Raw genomic sequence first — 5,871 nt, forward strand, 5'->3', positions numbered from 1 at the left:
TGTTATAATTAACTATTATCCTAATTAATTCAATTTAATGCTCCTTGGTTTCATTCATGGTATAAACCTCATAATAAAATAAAAATAAAGATAATTAAAATTATTGAATAATTTATAATATTAGAAATTTTTATTGTTATAATTAATGGTAAAAGTAAGGTAATTTCGACGTCAAAAATTAAAAAAATAATTGCAATTAAAAAAAAATGAAGAGAAAAGGGCAGACGAGCTGAAGTTTAGGGTCAAATCCACATTCAAATGGGCTTCTTTTTTCTCGATCATAATAACTTTTTTTAGAAATTAAATTTAAAATAATTGTTAATATTATTAAAATCAAACAAATTATTATTATTAATCTTATTAAAATTTTAATTATTTATACTAGAATCTAGATTTTTTGATTGGAAGTCAAATATAATTTTTATATTATATAAATTATCTACCTCATCAATAGATAGAAATATATAAGAATAATCATACTACATCAACAAAGTGTCAATATCAAGCAGCTGCTTCAAATCCAAAGTGATGGATAGAAGAAAAATGATTTAAAAATTGACGAATTGTACAAATTAATAAAAATGTTGTTCCAATAATTACATGTAAATCCATGAAATCCAGTTGCTATAAAAAAAGATGAACCGTAGACTGAATCTGCAATAGAAAATGGAGCTTCAATATATTCATATCCTTGAAGGATTGTGAAGTAGATTCCTAGAGTTACTGTAAAAATTAATCCTTGGAGACCTTGAGAAAAATTGTTTTCTATTAGTCTATGGTGAGCTCATGTTACAGTTAACCCTGATGTTAATAAAATTAAAGTATTAAGAAGAGGGATTTCAATTGGTTAAATGTTTGGATTCCTTTTGGGGGCCATAATAATCCTAGTTCAATCTTGGTGCTAATGATCTATGGAAAAATCCTCAAAAAAAAGAATAAAAAAAATACTTCAGATGTAATAAATAAAATTATTCCTCAACGTAAGCCTTTAGTAACTAAAAGAGTATGTAATCCTTGATAGGTTCCTTCTCGAACAATATCTCGTCATCATTGGTATATAATTAATATTGTAATTAATAAACCGATTATTAATAGGTTATTATTATATAAATGAAATCATTTAATTAATCCTATTATTGTAGATATAGCTCCTAATGCTCCTAATAAGGGTCATGGACTAATATCAACTAAATGAAAAGGGTGATTTTTATGTATTGACATTAATTTACTTCACTAGAATATAAAGTTCTTAAAATAGCAAAAACATAAGATTGAATAATTGCAACTGCTGATTCAAGTGTTAAAAGTAAAATTTGAATAATAATTAATAAATTTACTAAGGTGATTGTTATTATAGGTCCTGTATTACCTAATAAAGTTATTAATAAATGACCAGCAATTATATTAGCAGATAAACGAATAGCTAAAGTCCCGGGTCGAATTACATTTCTAATAGTTTCAATACATACTATAAAAGGTATAAGGATTGGAGGAGTTCCCTGAGGAACTAAATGAGCTAATATATGGATAGTATTATTTAATCATCCATAGATTATAAATCTCACTCATAATGGTAAAGCTAATCTTAATGTTAAAGTTATGTGTCTTGTTCTTGTAAAAATATAGGGGAATAAGCCTAGAAAATTATTAAATAAAATAATAGAAAACAAGGAAATAAAAATTAATGTTCTTCCTTGTGATTTATAATTTCCTATTAAAATTTTAAATTCTTTATGTAAAGTTATAATAATTTTATTTCAAAAAATATTAAATCGTGAAGGGACTAATCAAAATAATGGGGGGATAATTCTTAATCCAATTAAAGTTCTTAATCAATTTAATGAGAAGTTAAAGTTTGAAGTAGGGTCAAAGGATGAAAACAAATTTATTATCATTTTCAATTAAAATTTATTTTATTAATTTTAGTTTCAGTTATTTTAATTTTATAAAAAAAATTAAAATAATTTAAATTATTAAAACAAAAGAAAATTCTTAAAAAGAAAAATATTAATGTTAGTCAGTATAATGGTATTATTTGTGGAATTAAAAATTATCAAAGTGATTATTTTAGCTTGACAAACTAATGTTATAAATTAACTAAATTTTTCATTAGAAATATCCGTTATAATATTATAGATGATTTAAAATTCCATTGCTTACTTTCAGCCATCTAATGATAATTCAATTATTTTAATAATTCATTTAGAAAAGTATTTAGGTGAAATTCTTTCAATTACAATTGGTATAAATCTGTGGTTAGATCCACAAATTTCTGAACATTGGCCATAAAATAATCCTGATCGATTAATTGAAAATCTTGTTTGATTTAATCGTCCAGGGGTGCCGTCAATTTTCACCCCCAGTGAAGGGATTGTTCATGAATGAATAACATCTGCAGATGTAACTAATATTCGAATATTCGATTCAAAGGGGATTATTACTCGATTATCTACATCTAAAAGACGGAAATTGAATGAATTTATATCATTAATTGGGATTATATATGAGTCAAATTCAATAGTTTTAAAATCTGAATATTCATAAGATCAGTATCATTGATGTCCAATTGTTTTAATAGTGATTATTGGGTTATTAATTTCATCTAAAATATAAATTAATCGTAGAGAAGGGATGGCAATAAAAACTAAAGTAATAGTTGGTAAAATAGTTCAAATAATTTCAATTAATTGACCTTCTAATAAGTAACGATGTAAAAATTTATTAAAAAATAGTGATAATAATAATTGGCCAACTAATACAGTAATAATTACTAAAATTATTAAAGCATGATCATGAAAATATGATAATTGTTCTATTAAAGGTGATGCTCTATCTTGTAATATGAAACTTTTTCAAGTTGAAATTTCTAAAAAAAGTTTAAACTTTATGTTTGGGGTTTAAGTCCAATGCACTAATCTGCCATATTAGAAATTAGCAGATAATATTGGTAATTCGGAATAACTATGTTCTGCTGGGGGGTTAAATTGTAATCATTCAATTGAAGAATTTATTCTTAATGAACTAATTCTTTTTCGTTGTATAGAGAAAGCCTCTCAAAAAATAAATAATAAAAAAATTACTCTAATAAGGGAAATTAAAGATCCAATTGATGAAACAATATTTCATAGAGTAAAAATATCAGGATAGTCTGAGTATCGTCGTGGTATTCCTATTAATCCTAAAAAATGTTGTGGAAAAAACGTTAAATTTACTCCAATAAATATAATAAAAAATTGAATTTTTAAGTAGAAATTATTTAAGGTTAATCCTGTAAATAAAGGAAATCATTGAACAATTCCTGCTATAATTGCAAATACTGCCCCTATAGAAAGAACATAATGAAAATGAGCAACAACGTAATAAGTATCATGTAAAACAATATCAATTGAAGAGTTAGCTAAAACTACTCCTGTTAATCCTCCGACTGTGAATAAAAAAATAAACCCTAGTGCTCATAATGTTGTAGGCCTATAGTTAATTCTTGATCCGTGAAAAGTAGCTAATCATCTAAAAACTTTAATTCCAGTAGGAACTGCAATAATCATAGTAGCTGAAGTAAAATAAGCTCGGGTATCGACATCTATACCTACTGTAAATATATGGTGAGCTCAAACAATAAATCCTAATAAACCAATTGCTATTATAGCATAAATTATACCTAAAGTTCCAAAAGCTTCTTTTTTTCTACTTTCTTGTCTTACAATATGAGAAATTAAACCGAAACCTGGGAGAATTAAAATATAAACTTCAGGATGTCCAAAAAATCAAAATAAATGTTGGTATAAAATTGGGTCCCCTCCTCCAGCGGGATCAAAAAAAGAGGTATTTAAATTTCGATCAGTTAACAATATAGTAATTGCTCCTGCTAAAACTGGCAAAGATAAAAGTAAGAGGATTGCTGTAATTACAACAGCTCAAACAAATAAAGGTATTCGGTCTAAAGTTATGCCTTTGGGTCGTATATTGATTACTGTGGTAATAAAATTAATAGCCCCTAAAATTGAGGAAATTCCTGCTAAATGTAAACTAAAAATAGCTAAATCTACTGAAGATCCCCCATGAGCAATATTAGATGAAAGAGGAGGGTAAACTGTTCATCCAGTTCCTGCACCTCTTTCTACAATTCTTCTTATAATTAGAAGGAATAAAGAAGGAGGTAATAATCAGAAACTTATATTATTTATTCGGGGAAAGGCTATATCTGGAGCACCAATTATTAAGGGTACTAATCAGTTTCCAAAGCCCCCAATTATAATTGGTATTACTATAAAAAAAATTATAATAAATGCATGGGCAGTTACGATTACATTATAAATTTGATCATTTCCAATCAAAGTTCCGGGTCTTCCTAATTCTGTTCGTACTAACACTCTAAGGGAGGTTCCAACTATACCTGCTCAGATCCCAAAAATAAAATATAATGTTCCGATATCTTTATGATTTGTTGAAAACAACCATTTATTCGGTAGAATGGCTGAGTTCAGGCGATAAACTGTAAATTTATTTACGAATATTTTATTCTTTTACCAAGCCTTATATTCAAGTATGATATTAAATTGCAAATTTAAAGGTAAATAATTTTTAAGGCTTAGATAAAATCTATAATCAACTTTGAAGGTTGATAGTTTAACTTAACTTAAATCCTTATAAGATATTTAAGATCCTAGTACAAAGGCATAAGCTAAGTAGAGTAAATACATTTAAAAATAAAAAGATAAAATTATTAAATTTTGTTGGTTTAATTAAATTTTCAGTTATTAGAATAGTTAAAGAAGAAAATGTTAGTCGAATATAAAAATACAAAGTGATTAATGTTGTAATGATTAAAACTACTCTTAAGGTATATATTTGATTTAAAATTAAATTATTAACCACAATTCATTTTGGGAGGAACCCTAAAAAAGGGGGTAAACCTCCTAAAGATAAAAAATTTAAAATAAAAAATAATTTAATTAATTTATTTGTATTTAATGCATTAAAAAGTTGGTTTAGGTTGAATAAGTTTAATTTTATAAAAAAAATAATAATATTTAATCTAATAAAAAAATAAATAATAAAATATACTAATCAAATTAATTTAGAATTTAGTATTCCTGCAAGTATTCAACCAATATGATTAATTGAAGAGTAAGCTATAATTTTTCGTAGGCTTGTTTGATTTAATCCTAAAATTCCACCTACAATAGAGGAGGTAATAATTACAAATGTTAAAAATTGATTTATACTTAAATTATATATTACTAAAATTATAGGGGCTAATTTTTGTCATGTTAATAAAATAAGGCTATTTATTCAATTTAATCCTTCTATTACTTCAGGGAATCAGGAGTGAAAGGGGGCAGCTCCTAGTTTTGTCAGTAATGCTGAATTAAGAATTATCATTAATCAAATATCAGAATTATTAGGGATATAGTCTGAAGAAATTAATGATATGATTACAGCGAATAGGATAATAGTAGAAGCTAAGGCCTGAGTAATAAAATATTTTAAGGCTGCTTCTGCGGGATAAATATTTTTATTTGATTTTATTAAAGGGATAATTCTTAAAAGATTAATTTCAAGGCCAATTCATATATTAAACCAAGAATAAGCTGAAATTGAAATTATCGTACCAATTATTATTGAATTAAAGAATAGAAGTTTATATAATTTTATTATTAAAAAGGAAAGAAACCTTTATAAATGGGGTATGAACCCAGTAGCTTAAATTTAGCTTACCTTTTTTACACTTTAATATAAGATGTATATTAACTTTTGATGTTAAAGGAAATAGTTTAATCTATTAAGTGTAATTTTTTTGGGGGGGGTTAATGAAGGTGTTTATACACATAATTAATTCTATCAAAATTATCCTTTTTTTCAGGCACATCA

General features: G+C 25.6%; 2 pseudogenes; both read right to left on the bottom strand.

Moving 5' to 3' along the window:
• Window positions 1-2,176: 2,176 nt before the first annotated feature.
• Window positions 2,177-2,861, bottom strand: LOC130452228 (cytochrome c oxidase subunit 2-like; annotated as a pseudogene).
• On the bottom strand, window positions 2,778-4,492 carry LOC130452227 (cytochrome c oxidase subunit 1-like; annotated as a pseudogene).
• Between the last annotated feature and the right edge of the window lie 1,379 nt (window positions 4,493-5,871).

The sequence above is a fragment of the Diorhabda sublineata genome, unplaced genomic scaffold (assembly GCF_026230105.1).
Source record: "Diorhabda sublineata isolate icDioSubl1.1 unplaced genomic scaffold, icDioSubl1.1 Dsub_306, whole genome shotgun sequence".
NCBI lineage: Eukaryota > Metazoa > Arthropoda > Insecta > Coleoptera > Chrysomelidae > Diorhabda > Diorhabda sublineata.